The sequence below is a fragment of the Elephas maximus genome, chromosome X, assembly GCF_024166365.1.
Source record: "Elephas maximus indicus isolate mEleMax1 chromosome X, mEleMax1 primary haplotype, whole genome shotgun sequence".
In the NCBI taxonomy this organism is placed as follows: domain Eukaryota; kingdom Metazoa; phylum Chordata; class Mammalia; order Proboscidea; family Elephantidae; genus Elephas; species Elephas maximus.
Genome location: NC_064846.1, coordinates 161083144 through 161105887, shown reverse-complemented (window position 1 = coordinate 161105887; position 22744 = coordinate 161083144). Strand labels below are relative to the sequence as shown.

The 22744-nt window shown below is 43.1% G+C and overlaps 1 non-coding gene and 1 pseudogene across 1 annotated transcript; both read left to right on the top strand.

Annotated features, from left to right (window-relative positions):
• Positions 1-7121: 7121 nt before the first annotated feature.
• On the top strand, positions 7122-7439 carry LOC126068878 (BLOC-1-related complex subunit 7-like; annotated as a pseudogene).
• A 10440-nt stretch (positions 7440-17879) lies between these two features.
• Positions 17880-17952, top strand: TRNAV-UAC (transfer RNA valine (anticodon UAC)). The gene has a single exon. It is a non-coding gene; the product is annotated as a tRNA-Val (tRNA).
• The last annotated feature ends 4792 nt before the right edge of the window (positions 17953-22744 follow it).

The window sequence follows — 22744 nt, the reverse complement described above, 5'->3', positions numbered from 1 at the left end:
CATTCATTTCAGCACTATTCACAATAGCCAAAAGGTGGAAACAATCTAAATGCCCATCAACAGATGAATGGATAAACAAAATGAGGTCTTGATACATGCTACTGTACGGATGGAGCTTGAAGATATTATGCTGTGCAAAATAAGCCAATCACAAAAGGACAAATATTGTGTGACCTCACTTATATAAAAAGACAAAAAAAAGTTAAATGTATAGAGACCAAAATTTATTAGTGGTTACCAGGGGTAGGAAGGAGGGCAGAAAGAGGGGTTAACAGTGCTGGAAAAATCATATTGATTAAAGTTAGGGTTGCACAGCCGATTATTGTAATAGCTGTCAAGAGTTTGTACACCTGTAAAAAGTGAATTGGCAAAAGTTGTGTGATAGATATATTTATAACAAAGACAAAAAAAGAGTAGCTGCTGAGGCTGCTTTTATATATCCAAACACCCCCATGGAATTTGGTTCCTTGGTTTGGAGGTTTAGGGCCATGGTTTCAAGGGACATCTCAGTTAATCGGCCTAATAACATGTTTAGTGCTGTTATTCTACCTCCTAGTTCATTGAGTAGAGCCTGGGGTCTCAAAAGCTTGCAAATGGGCATCCAAGGCACAACAATTGGTCTGTATTCACTCGGAGCAACAGAGGGAGAAGGAGAGTCAGGACTAGGAAGCGGATATGGAATGTGTGGCTAATTGCCTTCATGAACAATTACCTCCTTTGCTATGAGACCAGAACAACTGGATGGTGCCCACCTTCCATTACTGAATCTTTTGATCAAAGACTCCATAGAAGAATCCTGATCAAAAGGGGAAAAATTCAGAACAGAATTTCAAATTCTCATGGACTCCACTCTTCCTGGAGTCATGAAGGTTGGATGAACCCCTGAAACTATTGACCTGAGATAATCTTTAAACCTTAAACCGAAAATATCTCCTGAAGTCTTCTTAAAACCCAGCAATAGTTTAACTTAACTAGTAAAAAATGTCTGCCTTGACAAAGATTAGACTAGACAATAAGGCATAAAATGATATTGGTGAGGAGTGTGCTTCTTAGCTCAAGTAGATACATGAGAGTAAGTGGGCAGCTCCTGTCCGGAGGCAAGATGAGAAGGCAGAGGGGGACAGGAGCTGGTTGAATGGACACAGGAAATACAGAGTGGAGAGGAGGAGAACAGCTAGGGCCACATAACAATGTGTGTATAAGTTTTTGTATGAGAAACTGACTTGAACCGTAAACTTTCACTTAAAGCACAATTTTTAAAAAAGGTCTGCCTTGAGCATTGTACTCTTAAGAGCTATTTACAGGGAGACAGAGAGAGAGAGGACCTGGCAGTCTACTTCTGAAAAGAATTAGCCAGTGAAAATGTTATGAATAGCAGCAGAACATTGTCTGATGTAGTGCTGGAAGATGAGCCTGCCAGCTTGGAAGGCACTCCAAAGACTACTGGGGAAGAGCTGCCTCCTCAAAGTAAGGTCGACCTTAATGATGTGGATGGAGTCAAGCTTTTGGGACCTTTGTTTGCTGATGTGGCACGACTCAAAATGAGAAGAAACAGCTGCAAACATCTCAGGAAAGGTGTGCATCAGGGTTGTATTCTTTCACCATACTTATTCAATCTGTGTGCTGAGCAAATAATCTGAGAAGCTGGACTATATGAAGAAGAACAGGGCATCAGGATTGGAGGAAGACTCATTAACAACCTGCGTTATGCAGATGACAGGACCTTGCTTGCTGAAAGTGAAGAGGACTTGAAACACTTACTGATGAAAATCAAAGACCACAGCCTTCAGTATGGATTACACCTCAAAGTAAAGAAAACAAAAATCCTCACGACTGGACCAATAAGCCACATCATGATAAATGAAGGAAAGACTGAAGTAGTCAAGGATTTCATTTTACTTGCATCCACCATCAACAGCCATGAAAGCAGCAGTCAAGAAATCAAAAGACACATTGCATTGGACAAATCTGCTATGAAAGACCTCTTTAAAGTGTTGAAAAGCAAAGATGTCACCTTGAAGACTAAGGTGCGCCTGACCCAAGCCATGGTGTTTTCAATTGCGTCATATGCATGCGAAAGCTGGACAATGAATAAGGAAAACCAAAGAAGAATTGACGCCTTTGAATTGTGGTGTTGGCGAAGAATATTGAAGATACCATGGACTGCCAAAAGAACAAATAAAGCTGTCTTGGAAGGAGTACAACCAGAATGCTCCTTAGAAACAAGGATGGCGAGACTACGTCTTACGTACTTTGGATATGTTATCAGGAGGGATCAGTCCCTGGAGAAGGACATCAAGCTTGGTAAAGCAGAGGGTCAGCGGAAAAGAGAAAGACCCTCAATGAGATGGATTGACACAGCGGCGGCAACAATGGGTTCAAGCATAACAATGATTGTGAGCATGGCACAGGACCAGGTAGTGTTTCGTTCTGTAGTACATAGGGTCGCTATGAGTCAGAACCAACTGGACGGCAACTAACAACAACAGGAAGAAAGGCCTAATTTGACAGGTGAAGGGATAGAGAGATGGTACCGACAAAGGGTCATGAATGGACCAATGTTGAGAGTCATCATGAACAAAGGGTTATAATTAATCCAAATCTGTGTACCTGAGGTCTATTCAAAACATGTTTCACGTATCAAATATTTCATAATTAAAGAAAATGGGCAAGTGAGAAAGCACACACTCCCTTGAAATTGTGGCTGTATTTCTGAAAAACCGTACACAAAATTATTTTTTTGCCAATGGAATAGAATCAAATTTCAAATGTCTTACTGGGATTTTTCTTGTTTGGTTTTGTTTTGAATATTAACCCTACAACAAATCCTTCTGTAAGGTAAATAATCACTGCACTGTGCATATAATCATCTAATCATCTCCTAATTTATGTATTTAGTAAGTTTTTATATTTAGCCGGTCTCTGATCTAAAGCCCAACTTTGGTGCATTTAGCATTTTAACCCTGGTGGTGTAGTGGTTAAGTGCTATTGCTACTAACCAAAGGGTCGGCAGTTCGAATGCGCCAGGCGCTCCTTGGAAACTCTATGGGGCAGTTCTACTCTGTCCGACAGGGTCGCTATGAGTCGGAATCGACTCGACGGTACTGGGTCTGGTTTGGTTGGTTTATGTGTGTGTATGTGTGTGTATATATGTATATACACACATATATGTATTATTGTTAGGTGCTGTTGAGTATATATGTATGTACATGTGTATATGTGTGTATACATTTATGTATGTGTGTACTTACATATTTATATACAGTGAAACCTATGAGAGCCAGAACTTGATGGGACTGCCTTGTTTTTCCATGTCTTGCGAGTTTTCTGCCTTTGACAGGATGCAGTATTATCACTTTTCTATCACTCTTTTTAGTGGAGAATATTTCCATTTTCCTTCTCTGACAGATTCCCACCTCACACAACTTCCAGCTTTCACAGGTGTGTGGTGCAGTCGTTAAGCATTTGACTGCTAACCAAAAGGTGGGCGGTTTGAATCCACCAGCCTCTCCTTGGAATCCCTATGGGGCAGTTCTACTCTCGAAATCTACTCGATTGCAATGGGTTTGGTTTTTTTTTTTTTTGGTTTTAACTTACTAACGACAACAAAACAAAGAAACACACACGTACAGACATACATACACATATAATGTACATATATATTTTTCCCAGATTAATCTGCATATGTACTTCATACAAATAGCTATCCAGGGAACCCCCCCACACAACACTCCTCTTTCAGTTTTGCCCGAATGGAGTTACCATGCCCCCATCCCTTCCATCCAGCTTACCCTGCTCCAGCCTGGCAGCTCTCTCATGCTCACCTGGTAAAAGTGCTTAGCTCCTTGAGGATGAGAATGAGCTTTTCTAAATTCTCCAACAACCACACCCCCATTCCCTTATTATTCACACCAGGGACCCAGGCCTATTCCTTTCGTCACTCAGCCAGTCTCTACCAGCCACTTTTACTCTCAATGGGTTGGCCAGCTGCCCCAGAGCTGCAGCTACTAGGTGGGGCCTTGCTTGTTCATCTCGATGACTCTCTCTGATGCTAATAGATGCCCTTTCAAATCTCATCTTCCTGGAATTACTGTGATTTAGTGGGGGGTGCAGCTGGGATTCCCCATCCCCTGTTTCTGTCTGTGACTCAACAGCAATTGGCTCTTAGACCCCAAGCCTCTCATTTGTCCAACGTCTTTCTCTTCGGTAATCCCAGATGATTTAGATTCGTGGTCTGCAAACTAGGAGGATGGTTGCCAGTTGTTGCCAGCTGCCATCAACTCAGCTCTGACTCATGGCAACCCCTGTGTGTCAGAGTGGAACTGGGCTCCATAGGGTTTTCAAAGGCTGGTTTTTCAGAAGTAGATCGCCAGGCCTTCCCTCTGAGTGCCTCTGGATGGACTCAAACTGCCAAGCTTTTGGTTAGCAGCTGAGCACATTAACCTTTTGTGCCACACAGGGACTCCACCATGACTTTAGTAATAGTCAAATACAATAATTATATTAATTGAGGTAAGAACAGCATTCCATTTATAGAACAATATGAATATTTCAACCTTAAGCAAATAAAGTTTTCATGCTTTCATGTATATATATACATAAAAAAAATATGGGTATGTATGTTGTTGTTGTTGTTAGGTGCTGTCGAGTCAGCTCCGACTCATCGCGACGCTATGCACAACAGAATGAAACACTGCCCGGTCCTGTGCCATCCTCACGATTGTTGTTACGCTTGAGCCCATTGTTGCAGCCACTGTGTCAATCCATCTCATTGAGATTCTTCCTCTTTTTCAATGACCCTCTACTTTACCAAGCATGATGTCCTTTTCCAGGGACTGATCCCTCCTGATAACATATCCAAGGTATGGATAGTAGTCTTGCCATCCTTGCTTCTAAAGAGCATTCTGGCTGTATTCCTTCCAAGACAGATTTGTTTGTTCTTTTGGCAGTCCATGGTATCTTCAATATTCTTCGCCAACACCACATTTCAAAGGCGTCAATTCTTTGGCCCTCTTTATTCATTGCCCAGCTTTCACATGCATATGATGCAATTCAAATACCATGGCTTGGGTCAGGCGCACCTTAGTCTTCAAGGTGACATCTTTGCTTTTTAACCCTTTAAAAAGGCTGTTTCGCAGCAGATTTGCCCAATGCAATACATCTTTTGATTTTTTGACTGCTGCTTCCGTGGCTGTTGATGGTGAATCCAGGTAAAACGAAACCCTTGACAACTTCAGTCTTTTCTCCATTTATCATGATGTGGCTTATTGGTCCAGTTATGAGGATTTTTGTTTTGTGTTGAGGTGTAATCCATACTGAAGGCTGTGGTCTTTGATCTTCACCAGTAAGTGCTTCAAGTCCTCTTCACTTTCAGCAAGCAAGGTTGCGTCATCTGCATAACGCAGGTTGTTAATGAGTCTTCCTCCAATCCCGATGCCCCATTCTTCTTCATATAGTCCAGCTTCTCAGATTATTTGCTCAACATACAGATTTAATAAAAAAAGATTTAATAGGTATGGTGAAAGGATACAACCCTGATGCACACCCTTCCTGACTTTAAACCATGCAGTATCCCCTTGTTCTGTTCGAACAACTGCCTCTTGACCCATGTACAGTGTCCTTACGAGCACAGTTAAGTGTTCGAGAATTCACATTCTTCGCAATGTTATCCATAATTTGTTATGATCCACACAGGTGAATGTCTTTGCATAGTCAATAAAACACAGGTAAATATCTTTCTTGTATTCTTTGCTTTCACAGGATCCATCTGACATGAGCAATGATATCCCTGGTTCCCCGTCCTCTTCTGAATCCAGCTGGAATTTCTGGCAGCTCCCTGTTGATACACTGCTGCAGCTACTTTTGAATGATCTGAAGCAAAATTTTACTTGCATGTTATATTAATGATATTGTTTGATAGTTTCCGCATTCAATTGGACCACCTTTCTTGGGAATGAGCATAAATACGGATCTCTTCCAGAAGGTTGGCCAGGTATCTGTCTTCCAAATTTCTTGGCATAGATGAGTGAGCACTTCCAGCACTGCATCCAATTGGTGTTCCATCAATCCCTGGAGCCTTGTTTTTCACCAATGCTTTCAGTGCAGCTTGGACTTCTTCCTTCAGTACTATCGATTCCTGATAATATGCTACCTACCTGTCTGTCAGTTTGTTGTACTGTGGGGGCATGTGTGTTGCTGTGATGCTGGGCTGTGTCACTGATATTCAAATACCAGCAAGGTCACCCATGGCAGACAGGTTTCAGCTGAGCTTCCAAACTAAGACAGACTAGGAAGAAGGACCCGGTGGTCTACTTCTGAAAAGAATTGGCCAGTGAAAACCTTATGAATAGCAGCAGAATATTGTCTGATACAGTGCCAGAAGGTGAGCCCCTCAGATTGGAAGGACCTCAAAATACGACTGGGGAAGTGCTGCCTCCTCAAAGTAGAGTCGACCTTAACAACATGAATGGAGTAAAGCTTTAAGGACCTTCATTTGCTGATGTGGCATGACTCAAAATGGGAAGAAACAGTTGGAAACATCCTTTAATAATCCGAACGTGGAATGTACAGAGTATGAATCTAGGAAAATTGGAAATCGTCAAAAAAGAAATGGAGCACATAAACATTGAATTGATAGTTGGAAACTATGGCCTTGGTGATAGAAATGATGCCAGAGATTGCATGAGAATTTTGTAAGACCAATGTCTTATTCATCGCAAATATCTTTTTTCACCAACATAAATGGCAACTATACACATGGACCTTGCCAGATGGAATACACAGAAATCAAATCTACTACACCTATGGAAAGAGATGAAATCAAACCTACTACACCTATGGAAAAGCTCAATACCATCAGTCAGAACAAGGCCAGGGGCCGATTGTGGATCAGACCATCAATTGCTCTTTTGCAAGTTCAAGTTAAAACTGAAGAAAATTAGAACTAATCAATCAGAGCCAAAGTACGACCTTGAGTATAATCTACCCGAATTTAGAGACGGCCTCAAGAATAGATTTGACGTGTTGAATGCTAATGACCAAAGACCAGATGAGTTGTGGAAGGACATCATAACTGATGAAAGCAAGAGGTCATTAAAAAGACACAAGAGAGATCTAAGGCGATGGTGACTGGGGCACCGGATTGGCAAGCACTCTTCAGTCAGTCCATGAAAGGGCTTCTCACAGAGAAGGTGAACACCTGTGGTACTGATGTGATGGTGCTCACCAAGCAGGTGCTGAAGGGCTCCTGGAGCTCCGAGCTGCTAGGTCAGACAGCTCAAAACATGGTACTATAGGAAGATACCATCTTGCACTCAGAAGATAGTTTAAGGAAAACGGCACTAATAACAACACACCTTCAATACCAGCAAGAAGCTATTCAGAAGAATGCTGAGCAGTCGTCAGATCAAGAGGACGAGCTGAGTCACATGTTGAAATAGAATAGCATGTAACAGTGCAAAAAGAGTGAAAATCCTGATGATGAAAAGGAAATATCTTACTACAACTATCATGCCATGGGCTGATCTTCCACTTATCCAAAAGTTAAGTTAGAAAAAATTTGTGATGATGTACAGTTTGTCCTGAATAAAAGCTAGGTGGCTGAATTTCGGAAGCATCCCTTGAGTCGGACCAACCCATGCTCTTAGTGAAATTTTAAGTTGCTCTGTTTAGTTTGATATTAAAGTACAATTAAAAGATGCCTTAGTTTTTCTATAGAACTCTTGATATGTTGAAAGTCATAATGCCTAAATTTGATTCTTAAGCAAACACTGAATAACATTTTTAATCCAGAAATAGAGCTTCAAATGTGAACACATAAAAAAGGTAAATATTCTTTTCAAAGACTTTCTTTATTTTAATTGTGCATTCAAGAAATATTTTAATTTTATGGTCACAGAATGGTCTGGGTAATACCTGTTGTTTCCCTTTCTTTTCTAGTAATTCAGAGGAGGTACTTATTTTATTTGTTGCAGCAAATTTTGATTTAGCTTCAATTTAGCTTAGATGAGAACTAGGCTAATGGAATCATATCTGGCCGGCTGCAACCTCCTGCCTTGACCTGCATTCCTAGGGTGTCTTTGTTGTTGTGACTCTTAAGATTAAGCGGCCTTGGGTTCCCTTAGTAATTTTCTTTATCATCAGCACATTCATCTGTATGACATTGTTGCCAAAGTTGAAGGTAGTTGAGTTACTGTGAATGATTGTAGTGTAGGGTTGTGCCTCAAGGTTGTGAAGACCTTATGTTTGTAGACGTTTACTACGTTTATTAGATTTATCTTGTTAAATGGCATAACCACTGGTCTGTTGCCAATCGGAATATTTTTTCCTTGTTTGGGTTGAAAATGGGATTTTATCCTCCCCTAGTTCAGTACTTACTAATGCTGAGAAGGAAATATCTTACTACAAAGCTGACGTAAGAAAATAGTGCTTTATAAAGATATATATATGTGTATTGCGTGTGCGTGCTTTGAGTGGGGGTTTGCAGTTCAGGTTTGTTTCTCATACAAGGATTTGTACACGCATTGTTGTGTGACCCTAGTTGCTCTCCCTATGATGTGACAGTGCACTCCTCCTCTCTACCCCGGGTGTCCCGTGTCCATTTGACCGGCTTCTGTCCCTTTCTGCCTTCTTGTCTCGCCTCCGGACAGGAGCTGCCCATCTGGTCTCGTGTGTCTGTGTGAGCTAGGAAGCTCACTCTTCACAGGTATCGTTTTCTATCTTGTAGACTTAGTCCAGTCTAATCTTTGGCTGGGGAGTTGGCTTCAGGAACGGTTTTAGTTTTGGGCTGGCGGAGAGTCTGGGGGCCATGTCTTCTGGGATCCCTCCGGTCTCAGTCAGACCACTGAGTCTGGTCTTTTTGCTGGAGTTTGGTTTCTGCACCCCGCTTTTCTCCTGCTCCGTCAGGGACTGTCTGTTGTGTTCCGTGTCAGGGCCATTGTTGGTGGTGGCTGTGCACCATCTAGTTCAGAAAACAGTGCTTTCACTGAAAGAAGAGAAAGCAAATAGAAGTTCAATTTAATTCATATGGTGTATCACCAAGTCAACTAAGCAAATGAAATTGCATTTATCTTTCATTACACATGTGCACATTTACTTAAGGTTAAAAAAATTAGGACCAAAGAATCTGAAAATTCATTTATACATTTCATTCCACAAACATCTATTATAATTATGAGATGTAAATGAGCTCAATTTATCTTTAAAAAGAAGGGCCACCAATTTAGAAAATAAAACAAAGTCTAATTATGCAAGTATATAAGATGCAAATACTTTAAATGAAAAAAATTAAAATGAAGGTATGGTGTACATTTTCTTCATGCTGGAACGTTGAAAAAGCAGTGATTGCTTACGTTGTATCTGATAAAGTAAATTTCACAATCAAAATTTAAGTAAACGTAAAATTTACATTAAAAAAGACAGGATATAAAGAAAAGAACTAAATGGATGTCAGAATAGACTCTGAAACTTGTTCTTAAATGTCAAGTAGCTAAAGCAAAGGAAAAAACGACAAAGTAAAAGAGCTGAACAGAAGATTTCTAAGGGTGGCTGAAGAAGGCAAAAGTATTATGATGACACGTGCAAAGACCTGGCGATAGAAAACCAAAAGGGAAGAATACGCTCAGCACTTCTCAAACTGAAAGTACTGAAGAAAAAATTCAAGCCTTGAGTTGCAATGCTGAGGGATTCTATGGGGAAAACATTAAATGACGCAGGAAGCATCAAAAGAAGATGGAAGGAATACATAGAGTGTATATATATATATATATATATATATGTATATATAAAATCTTTAATTAGACTAATAGTGCATCACCCAGGAAACCGATTTTAGCAAACAGATAAAAATTTTTGCCATCAGCATAATGACTTAGTGTTTGTATTTAGCATATCAGGTGTTTATGTGTTGTAGGTGAATGTTTCCCTCTAAATGGATTAAAAATAGCCTCTCCACTCAATATTCTTGTCTATTTTGCTGTTGTTAGGTGCCATCGGGTCACTTTCGACTCATAGCAGCCCTATGTACAACAGAACTAAACACTGCCCAGTCCTGTGCCATCCTCATAACTGTTGCTGTGTTTGACCCCATTGTTGCAGCCACTGTGTCTATCCATCTTGTTGAGAGTCTTCCCCTTTTTCGCTGACCCCCTTCTTAACCAAGCATGATGTCCTTCTCCAGGGACTGGTCCCTCCTGATAACATGTCCAAAGTATGCAAGAGGAAGTCTCGCCATCCTTGCTTCCAAGGAGCACTCTGGCTGCACTTCTTCCAAGACAGATTTATTCATTCTTCTGGCAGCCCTTGGTATAGTCAACATTCTTCACCAACATCATGATTCAAAGGAATCAATTCTTTGGTCTTCCCTATTCATTGTCCAGCTTTCGCGTGCATATGAGGTGATTGAAAATATGGCTTGGGTCAGGCACACTTTAGTCCTCAAAGTGACCTCTTTGCTTTTTAACACTTGGAAGAGGTCTTTTGTGGCAGTTTTGCCCAATGCAATATACATTGTTTGATTTCTTGACTGCTACTTCCATGGGTGTTGATTGTGGATCCAAATAAAACAAAATCCTTGACAACCTCAAACTTTCCTCCGTTTATCATGATGTTGCTTATTGGTCCAGTTGTGCAGATTTTTGTTGTCTTTATGTTGAGGTGTAATCCATACTGGAGGCTGTAGTCTTTGATCTTCATCAGTAAGTGCTTCAAGTCCTCTTCACTTTCAGCAAGCACGTGTTTGTCAATCTTGTCTATACTGTTAATTTATTTAACTGACCTTTTCATTATAGAGAATACAAAGGTACATTTCAGCTCAACCACAAAGTCACTGTCACTTGCATAGTCACTAAGGAAGTTGAACTGTAATTCTTAGATGTGGTATCAGCTACAGTGATCATTGAAGAAAATATTATTAGATCACTGTAACTGACAAATTGTCTTCTTGTATTGCCTACCAATGTTTAAGTGGGAAATGGGTTGCAAGAATTAATTTGTGTCTGGCCTCTTAGGCAGGCAGTGTAGTGTAGTGGAAGGATCTGGTCAGCTTCAAGGGCCTCCTTTTCCCGTTATTGTTGTTGTCGTGTGTCGTCAAGTTGATTCCGACTCATACTGACCCCACGTGACAGAGTAGAACTTCCCCATAGGGTTTTCTTGGCTATAATCTTTATGGAAGCAGATCTCCAGGTGTTTCTCCCCCAGAGAAGTTGAGTGGGTGTGATGGTTAAGGCTGTGTGTCAACTTGGCTGGGCCATGATTCTGAGTGGTTTGGCAGTTATGATGTAGTTTGGCAGTTAGGTAATGATGTAATCACCCCCATGATGAGATCTGATAGAATGTAATTACCTCCATGATGAGATTTGCTATGAGCAGCCGATCAGTTGAAAGGGAGTTTCCTTGGGGATGTGGCCTGCATCCAACATATATGGGCTTTCTGGCAAAGCTCGCTGGCTTTTGCTCACTATGGATCCTTCATCTGGCTTTTCATCATCTGACCTCTGGTTCTGGGAACTTGAGCCAGCAAGCAGCCTGCCATCTGACCTGCTGATCTTGGGTTCATCAGCCCCTGAAGCTACATGAATTAGGAGAAGCCTCCAGCCTAATATCTGACCCATTGGACTTAGGACTTTCTAGCCTCTACAACTGCATGAGCCATTTCCTTGATATAAATCTCTCTCTCTCTTTCTATGTGTGTGTGTGTGTGTACGTACACATACTTCACTGGTTTTGCTTCTTTAGAGAACCCAGCCTAAGACAGTGGTTTGAACCATCAAACTTTTGGTTAGCAGCCGGGCACCTCACCATTGCACTACCAACTCTCAGACTTTGAGCAGTTATCTTTCAATGTAGTTTTCAGAATAGAACAAAGTGAACACAACCTGAAAAGGTAGAGTCAGTGGAGACAGCCACAGAAGATAAATAGCATGCATTTGGCCACAGATTTTAAAATTATGCTAAAGCTTCAGCATCAATGAGATAAGGATGTCAAGACCCGGAAGGGCCAAACACTGAACGTCATGGTGTATAAGTTGACAGTTAAAAATATCTCACATGTGGGTCTCCTCTTGCACCAGAGCCCGGGGCCGCCCACCTACCATGTATGCTGTCTATGTATTGGGCATATGAGCTGTGTTCGTTTCTCTTTCGTCTGCTGCTGCTTTGACTAGGTTTGTGCCTCCTGAAACCACCTTCTTTGTCACTGTGTCACATGGCCCTGACAATTTTGAAGATGCTCAATTGCTGTGAAATCAGGATTTTAAAGCTCTGGAAGTTATGACATTCGCTCCATCATTATGTCATTAGTGGGAAGCCACAAGAGGAGAGGTAGAATCTGCTTCTATTTTTGCGATCCACACACAACAATTAAAGCTCAATGAGCAGCAGAAGCTGCTGCCTCTGTGGCGGTACCATCTGGGTTTTGGTCTGTGTAACACCCAGGTGTCTCTGCCTTGCAGTTCTAACATACTTTGCCCTAGCACCCAAGATAGGGTGGTTTTGAAGGTGCCCTGGTGGGAGCTAAGACATTAGAACTCAGTATCTCCTATCAGCGAGGGCAACACTTGCTGGAAACAGTTCCCAGGCAATGTGAATCCTGAAGGCACAGATTCTAAGTTTCTACACAAGGAACTGCTTGCCAGTCCTCAGAAAAACAGAAGCACAGTGGACGTCTGAAATAGTTACTTCCAGGTCCACCTTTGAGATATCAAATCATAAAGGGCAGGAGAAGGACCCCAAAGTAGAAGTTCTAACTGGAGGAAACTTGTAATTAATATAAACTTTAAATGGTGTCCACAAAAGGGACTTGCCAGCAGAGACTAGACCCATTGAGAATTCAAGCCGCCGCAATCGATTTTAATTACATTCCTGAAATAGAAGGCTGCAAACAGAGCGAGGGATTTGAATAGATGGTGTAGATGAATCTTTGCTCCATCGACAAGTTGCATCAGCAATTTTTTCAGTCAAGCAAAATTTGAAGGTGATACTAGCTAGTTGCTAAAGAAGCATTCTCAAGAGAATTGTAAGAAAAGGGATCCAAAATTAGTGTTAATACAATAGAATTTTTTTTTTTTAATGAGAGTTGGTAGTAAGGAAGCGTAGGTATAAGAATTATAATTTCCTGTTTTTTCTTCCCACTATAGGACTTTCAGGTCAAATTTTCTGCCGAGTTCTTACCTCTAGCTTACAAGGTAAAAATGAGTATCTTCTTTTAATTAATGTAAGATAGATAGGTAGCTGCTGCCAAGTCAACTCTGACTCATGGTGACCTTAGAACGACAGAAGAAAACGTTGCCCAGTCCTGCATCATGCTCATGATCACCGGCATGTTCAAGTCCATCGTTGTAGCTACTGTGCCAACCCGTCTCAGCAAGGGTCTCCTTCCCTCACCAGCCCTCGACTTCACCAAACATAATGTCCTCCTCCAGCGACTGATCCCTCCTGATGACTCGTCCAAAGCAAGCAAGTTGAACAATGTTCTGTTGTGATCCATAAGGTTTTTATTGGGTAGTTTTCAGGAGTAGATTGCCAGGCCTCTCTGGAAGCTCCGCTGAGGCCTGTCCCATGCGTGACTCTGCTGGTATTTGAAATACTGGTCGCATAACTTCCAGCATCACAGCAACACACAAGCCAACATCTGAATTTCCTGCACAAATGGTTAAGGCATTCAGCTGCTGACTAAAAGACTGGAGGTTTGAGTCCATCCGGAGATACCTTGAAAGAAAGGCCTGGCAAGCTACTTCCGAAAAATCAGCCATTGCAAACCCTGTGGAGCACACTTCTACTCTGACACACGGGGTTGCCATGAGTCAAAGTCTACTTGACGGCAACTGGTCGTTCAGTTATATATTTGGTAGGAAAGGTCAGGAACAATGAGGAAGTTTAACTAATTTCTAGATCACTCCACATCTTCTTTTATACTGCCTGCCACAGACTGGAGAGCTGCAGGTGGCTTTTTAGGTGATAATATGATATTAATTTCCTAGGACTGCTGTAACAAATTACCACAAACTTTATTCTCTTACAGTTCTGGAGGCCAGAAGTCCAAGATCAACTTCACTGGGATGAAATCAAAGTGTTGGCAGGGCTGTGCTCACTCTGGAGGCTCTGGGGGAGAATCCGTTCCTTGCCCCTTCCAGCTTCTGGAGGCTGTCGGTGTTCCTTGGCTTGTGGCCCCATTACTCCGGTCTCCCTCTGTGATCACACTGCTTTCTCCTGGTTTGTATGTGTGTAATCTCCATCTGCCTTCCTCTCATGAGGGTACACGTGATTGCATTCAGGACCCACCTGGATAATCCAGGATCGTCTCCCATCTCAGGATCCTTAGTCACATCGGCAAAGCCCTTTTTTTTTTGCCACATAAGGTAACATGCACAGGTTCCGGGGATTAGGATCAGCTATATGTGAGGGGCATTATTTAGCCTACTACAAATAGAAACCAATACTAATGTTGCTGTTAGCTGCCATCGAGTCGGCTCTGTCTCATGGCGCCCTTATGTATAACAGAACGAAACATTGCCCGGTCCTGTGCCATCTTCACAATCGTTGATATTTTTGAGTCCATTATAATAATACTAATAAAAAAAAATACCCAACATTTATTGGCATTCATCAAGTGGGAAGCACTAGACTAAGCATGTATGTTCATTTAATCCTCACAATCACCCTGAGAGGTAGATACAACTGTTACCCCATTTTACAGATGAGGAAACTAAGTCTTAGGTTAAGTAGTTTGCCCAAGGTCACACAGCTGACAGCAAAGCCCAATCCCTTGGTAACGGGGAAAATTAGGACAGGGACTAACTTATCCTCTAGTAGCAGTCGTAGTAGTTGTAGTAGTAGTAGTGGTAGCAGTAATGGTGGTGGCAGTAGTAGTGGTGGTGGTGGTAGTAGTACTAGCAGTAGTGGTGGTAGTAGTGGTGGTAGTAGTGGGGTAGGGGTGGTAGTAGTAATAGTAGTAGTGGTAGTGGTAGTAGTAGTGATGGTGGTGGTGGTGGTAGTAGTAGTAGCAGCAGTGGTGGTAGTAGTAGTAATGGTGGTGGTATTAGTGATGGTGGTGGTAGTGGTAGTAGTGCTAGTGGCGGTAGTAGTAGTGGTGGTGGTAGTAGCAGTAGTGGTAGTAGTAGTGGTGGTAGTAATTAGAGCCCAGGCCCAGTCTACTGCTGAGTTTCAGGCCCATCTGGGCACATTTGGAGGACTGGCAGTCTGCTGAAATCCTGCTTGAATGGGGGACTATAGTTGACAGGTGTTATTTTGTCCTGTCCAGCCTCCTTTTAAGGATCAGCAAGATCTCTATTCTTCCAATATTAGCACCCCAGCTTTCCTCTGGGAAACTGCCACTTGTCCCATTCTATTCGGTTCTGGCTCTGGTGGAGCTTCTGATTATATCAGCTGGCTTTCCTGACCACAAAGATTGGCACATGTATTAGTCATCTGTTGCTACATAACAATTTACCTCAACACTTAGTAGCTTGCCCCCGAGACGATGGTCCTAAGAAACTCTTCTGACCTGGAACTGAAGCCATTCTTGGAGACCACCTTTCAGCCAAAACATAGACAGGTCCATGAAATAAACAATAACATTCTAGGGGAGCGTGCTTCTTTGAACAATCAATTATACGAGATCAAAAGGGCAACATTTGCCCAAAAGCAAAGATGAAAAGGCAGGAAGGGATAGAAAATCAGGATGAAATGAAAAGGGGAAGTTAGGATGGAAATGGGAAGAGTGCTGACACATTGTGGGGAATGAAACCAATGTCATGGAACATTTTATGTACAAACTATCGAATGGAAGCTAATTTGCTCTGTAAATTTTTACTTAATGCACAATAAAAATTAAAAAACAAAAACAAAAAACTCAGTAGCTTGGAGTCAACTACTAACTGAAAGGTTGGCAACTTGAGTGCACCCAGAGGTGCCTCAGAAAGGCCTGGCTATATACTTTCAAAAAGTCAGCCATTGGGGGAACAGAGTAGCTTTAAACAGCAAACATTTATTATCTCACAATTTCTGCAGATCAGAAATTGGGAAGTGGCTTAGCTGAGTGGTTCTGGCTGCAGGCGACAGTCCAGGTGCCGCCTGACAAGAAGTAGGATCAGCTTCCAAGATGGCCCGCTCACATGGCTGTTAGCAGAAGGTCTTGATTCCTTACCACCTGGGCCTCTCCTCAGGCCGTGGGCTGGCCTCCGCCAGAGCGAATGATCCAAGAAAAGGTCCAAGAGGAAGCTGCAGTGCCTTTTATGACCTTGCGTAGTCAGTACCATCACCCCTGCCTTATTCTGTCAGTCACACAGGCCAACCTGGACTCAGACATGACCTGAGAAGCCTTCTGGGAATAAATTCAACCTACAGGAATGGAGAGTCAAACCCGGCACAGTGACAGAGCCTTAGCTATGAGGAGGAGCCCCCAGAAAGGGATGAGTTACTCACAATTGTCTCACCGCCTCACTCCCTTGGACCCAGGATTAAGCCCTATGGATAAAGGAAGAGGGTAAGAAAAAGTGGGAAAATGTTTCATTACAAGTTTGGGGCAAAAGCAGACCTGAACTTGTGCCCCTGTGGCAAGGGGGGTGGGGTCGGAGGAAGAGACACTTTCATTGCTTCTAAAGGCTATCTCTGGGCTCAAAGCCACAGCTGATGTTACGGGGAGAGGGGCTGCCTGGTTGCTGTCAGCACCACTATGGCCAGGTGTCTAGGCGCCCAGATGCTGAGTGTAGGCTGTTCAGTAGTGGAATCTTCACCTTCTGTGCAGGAGACGCAGTTCGATTCCCAGCCAATGCACCTCAAGAGCAGCCACCACCTGTCTGTCTGGCAATGGAGGCTTGTGTACTGCTAGGACGCTGAACAGGTTTCAGAGGAGCTTCCAGCCTAAGTGGGACTAGGAAGAAAGGCCTGGTGATCTATTTCTGAAAATCACCAACGAAAACTCTATGGATCACAGTGGTCTGATCTGCAACTATCATGGGAATGGCACAGGACAGGGCAGTGTTTACTTCAATAGTGCATGGGGTCACCCTGAGTATGTGTGTTGGGGGCGGAGGGAGGGGAGGTAGGGAACTCAAAGGCAGCTAACAACAACAGTTAATCACTTTTTAGGCCCCAAGAGGGAGGGAGGGAGGGAGGGAGGGAGAGAGCGAGGGAGATGCCCCCCTCTCTCTTTGGCACCAAAAAGCCCTTCTGAGCTTTTCCTCTCGGGGCAAGCGGGCAAGCGTAGAACCCCAGCAGCTAACTCTTGCCCCACCTGGGTTTTGTAAGGCTCCAGCCCAGGCGCCTGGGAGCTCTCATTACATAGGAATCCTGGACCAAAAAAAAAAAAAAAAAACATTGTTGTTCAGTTGATTCCGGTTTTATAGGACAGAGTAGAACTGCCCCATAGGGTTTCCAAGGAGCAGGCGGTGGGTTCAAACTGCCGACCTTTTGCTTAGCAGCCTGAGCTCTTAACCACTGTGCCACCTGAACAGGCAGCTTTAAATATATTGATGGGTTGAAAGCCTAATTGAATGAAAACATCATTTCTGGCACCTTTCAAATGAAGATACAACGCAAATCAAAACTTGGAATCATTAAAATGCTAAGAGAATTTTTTAAATATTGTATTTAAATTCTCCTAAAGAGTTTTTACGCTTTTAAAAAGCTTCACTCGTACAGAACCACAGTTTATCACAGAACACAGAAAACCAAGGAAACCATCTTTGCTCCCTTCAAGGAAAGAACTGCTCGTAGAAAATACACACACGGTAAAGTAACCTGAGGGTGCTTGCTGCTTTCGGACATTAGGTGGCAGTGTGGGACAACTGCGAAGCTACTCTTGTTCTGTAAGTTTAGGGGAAAACACAAAATCATACAGGACAGTCTTCTGTCTCATCGGGAGAGTTTCTTGAAGCCGTGAAGGTTCCATAGTGTAGTGGTTATCACGTCTGCTTTACACGCAGAAGGTCCTGGGTTCGAGCCCCAGTGGAACCATCACGTGAATATTATTTTGAGAAGCCCTGGTGGCGTAATGGGGAGCTCTGGTGAGGCAGTGGTTAAGTGCTCGGCTATTAACGAAAGGGTAGGAGGTTCGAGTCCACCAGTCTCTCACTGGGAGAAAGATGTGGCAGTCAGCTTGGAAACGCTATGGGGCAGTTCTACTCCGTCCTATAAGAATCAACTCAACGGCAACGAGTTTATTTACAATCACATCACTCGAGTCAGAAGATTGGGAAATCTTATGGATGAGGAAAGGAAAAATTAGCTTATGGAGGAAAAAAGTGAAAAAAAGAGAGAAGGACTTTCCACTGGAATGGGAAGAAGTTGCTTTGACACGTGTTAAATGTCAGAGAGGCCCCTGAGTCTCTTAAAATTCATTGTTAGAATTCCAGCCCTTTGGATTACTGCTTAAGTCACAATTGCTCCCGGAGGGAACACATTTCAGGGCATTAATCTGTCACCTTACTTTGTAATAAAGGTCACTCCCTGACAGCAAAGAAATTCCCCCAAACAGGCAAAATTTGCCGGGGAGAAAATCAAGTCCAATGCTCAGAGGTATAAGCCTGGGAGGGACCCCAAAGTCAGGTTTCTGCGCACAGGGCACCGGGCGGCGGGGGGGGGGGGGGGAACTCTGGAAGCGAAGGAAGCTGGGCTCCAAAGGTGAACTCCCATGGGCCTGCTAAGAGGCATTGGCCAGTGGAGGGGGTAGGGGCTGGATCCAGGTATCCTGAGGTAGATGCAGGAGGACATTCCTCAGCTTCCCTCGTGGACCGGTCTCATAGGACGGTCTTGCTTCATCAGCATCACAGAGTGTTCAAAAATGGGCGCGGGAGAATATACAAGGGGTTACACTGTAAAAGCCCCCAGCCTAGGTGTGTGAGCTACCGCAGTCTATATACTTGCCACTCAAATGTGGTCCTCGGAGCCGCAGCACTGGCGTTGCCTGAGAGCTTGTTAGAAATGCAGAGTCTCAGGCCCACCCCACACCTTTGAGACAGAATCCCCTCTCTGCACATTGCCTTCTTAACTGACTTAAAGCTTTGGAAAAGTTATCAGGTATATAAAACCACAGAAGTTTACCAGTGTTACAAAACAAAACAAAAAAACCCTAAGCAAAACCAAACTAGAATTAAACAAAAAACAAACCAAAGAAACAAATCATCTTTTCTCCCTTCAAGCATAGAAACTGCTCTTAGAGAAGGTACGGTGAAGTAACTTGAGGGTGCCTGCGGCCTTCAGGCACTAGATGGCAGTGTGGGACAGCCGTGAAGCTACTCTTTTCCTGTAGCTTGGTGGAAAAGGGGAAACAGGAAATCACACACGACAATCTTCTGCTTAATGGGGATCTATTTAAGATTACATCGCCCGGGTCAGAAGGTTAGGAAATCTTCTGGATGAGGAAAGAAAAAATTAGCTAATGGAGAAAAAGGCGAAAAAGAAAAAGAAGAGAAGGACTTTCCACTGGAATGGGAGGAAGAAGTTGCTCTGACACATGTTAAATGTCAGAGAGGCCCCTGAGAGAGTCTCTTAAAATTCATTGTTAGAATTCCAGCCCTTTGGATTACAGCTTAAATCACAATTGCTCCCGGGAGGGAACACATTTCAGGGCATTAATCTGTCACCTTACTTTGTAATAAAGGTCACTCTCTGACAGCAAAGAAATTCCCCCAAACAGGCAAAATTTGCCAGGGAGAAAATCAAGTCCAATGCTCAGGGGTATAAGCCTGGGAGGGACCCCAAAGTCAGGTTTCTGCGCACAGGGCACCAGGGGGAGGGGACTCTGGAAGGGAAGGAAGCTGGGCTCCAAAGGTGAACTCCCATGGGCCTGCTAAGAGGCATTTGCCAATGGAGGGAGCGGGAGCTGTATCCAGCTATCTTTGCTAATCAAAATAAACTACTGTCTGGTTTAAAGACGACTTCAGATATTTTTGGTTTAAGGGGTTCATCCAGCCTCCATGACTCCAGGAAGCCTGGATTCCATGAGAATTTGAAATTCTGTTCTACATTTTCCCCTTTTGATCAGGATTCTTCTGTAGATCTTTGCTGAAACCAAACAAGGAAAGATTAATATAAGGAATTATTAATTACAACAGGGGACTGGAGGAATCAGGGATTGGCTACAAGAAGTAAAGAGAATTCTGAAGAGTATAGGAATAGCAGATATGAGAAGCAGCCACCACCCTATGGCTGCAACAAACACCCAAGGAAGAGCCCTTTCCTGCTCTAGGGCTAAGATCCAGATCTTGTTGTGAGGGCAAGGTCATGTGTCACTAAAAGACAGAAGTTGCTGTGGTGTTGCGCCAGTGGAACTTACTGGAAATCTGTGTTCTGAAACTTCTGCAAACGTTCTTTCTAGGATCCCAAGCAATGCTGTTCACAGGGAGGTGTCTCACTGGAGACTGTAAAACCGCTTGAGGTGGCTGCCAGGGTAACTTGCTGGCCCCTGGTGCTGCTGGTTACCGCGGAGCCAGGTGCAGGAGAAGTTTCCAGTGCTGCAGGAACTACACACGGGAGAAGCTGCCAAACCAGCACACGAAAACCAGGAAACGAAACCCTTTCTTCTGCAATGTCTGTCTCCTACCCTCTATGACAATGCTTAACATCCTGCCAGCTGGCAAAGGAAAGATATTTAAAGGGCTCAGATTCATTTTCCCAGAGTTGACAATGAAGGGTGAATTTGGTGCCAAGCTAATGAGCACAAAAGATTCCTGATGTATTCATTGCTGGTGCTTCATCATTCCTTCTTGGTTCCCTTAGCCCTGACTACACCTCTACAGAGTCACTTCAGTAAACTCTCTTTGCTTAAATCCTTTGGGTGTCATACATTTTTTATTGAAACCCTGGCTGATACAACCGTTACAATGAATGACCAGTTAAAATGAATGAAGGTATCAATATGTATAGTTCTTGCAAACTTAACTTTAGGTGAAAAAAAGAAGTCTCACTGGAACGGGTTAGGTACAATATGCTATTTATGTAAAATATTAAACCACACAAGCAATTGTATACATTATTATGTATGGAAGCATACATATGTACTTAAAAGTACAAACATTCATGGGAATGAGGACAAGGGTTACCTCTGGAGACAAAGAGAAGGAATAGGTATATATATATATATACGAGTGGGGGGAGCAGGTGGGCTTTAACTGTTCTCTGTAATTTTTTTTTCTTTTTTAAGAGTTCTGAAACAGTTTGGGAAAAATTTTAGCATCTGTTAAATCTGGGTGTTGGTAGTGACATGGTTGTCTGTTATATTGTCTTTATTCTGTGTGTTTACAATATTTAAAAATTTAACAATGTTAACTACTCTGGAGATAGCCATTAAATTTAACCAAGCACTTGCTTGGCACAGAACGTACAAAGACATAGAGAAAACTAGCAATTCAACATGGCAGTACAAGAAATCTGGTGATGGCAGGAGGTAACTGATTCTCAAATGGGTAGTATTCAAAATAAACTCCCATACAGAAGTTCAGAAGAGGGAAGGAATACTGTGCTAGAAGATTTGTGGAAAGCCTCATGAACAGTTGGAACAGAATAGGGTCTTGAAGGCTGGCTGGGATTTGGATAGTGGCAGGAAGAGCGTTAGCACTACCAACAATGAAAATGTAATTTTGGAAGAGTGGTGGTTCCCAAGCACCAGGCACCCCAAAAGGTCATCAGAGTGTGTAGGTCTGCAGTCATGGTTTAGGATGGAGAGCTGGTGGGAGCAGGACTCTGTTAAACCCAAAGCTTCTTCCCACCTAGGTCATTTTGCTCATGTCTCCACCTGCCAGGCAAGGAGTAGCCTCCAAAAGGCCTCCCAGATTCCTTGAGGTGCCTGGATCTTACTTTGTAGAGCATGGGCAGTAGTCATAAAGCTTTTCTTAGCCAAACAGTGACACAATCCAAGCTGTGATTTAGGCAGATCCATTTGGCAACAGCACCCAGCATGGACTGAAGGGGAGAGAGAACTGGAGACAGGAGAAACTATTAGGAGGCCAAAGTCATCGTTAAGATGTGTGAAGGTAGTGGCCTGAACTAGAACCATAACCCCTGGAGTGAAAAGAACTGACATTGACAGAACTCAGTGACTGTTGCATCCAGAAGGCTAAGGAGAAATTAAAGAGGGCTCCAAGGTTTGGGAGAATAGTGGTGCCTTACAGACAACAGTGAGAGGCAGTGGAGGTTCAGTGGTAGAATTCTCACCTTCCGTGCAGGAGACTCAGGTTCAATTCCTGGCCAATGTACCTCATGTATACCCGCCACCCGTCTGTCAGTGGAGGCTTGTGTGTTGCTATGATGCTGAACCAGTTTTGGCAGAGCTTTCAGGATAAGACGGACTAGGAAGAAAGGCCAGGGATCTTCTGAAAATTAGCCAGTGAAAACACTATGGATCACAATGGTCTGGTCTGCAACCAATCATGGGGATGGGTTGTGCCTGGGGTTGCCATGAGTCAGAGGCCAACTCATCAACAACTAATAGCAGCAAGGACAATAAGCAGAGCTGGGAAGGGCAGGTAGCTTTGAGAAGATTAGAAGTTCATTTGTATAAAACTTGAGGCTAATGTGACATCTAAGTGGCTAGTCCATTAAACAGGAGATTTGAGACTGGTGGCTTGGGAGGGCAGGCCAGTCAGAGCTACAGATTCAGATCTGGGCACTTAGAAACCATGGGATTATGCATGATTTTAAAAGAAGTGATCAAGAGAGAAAAAGGTGTGCCAAAGGCCTTTTCTTAGAAAATAAGGAGTAAGAAGGTAGAAGAAATTTGAGAAAGAGGTAGAACTCCATCAAAGGGGGA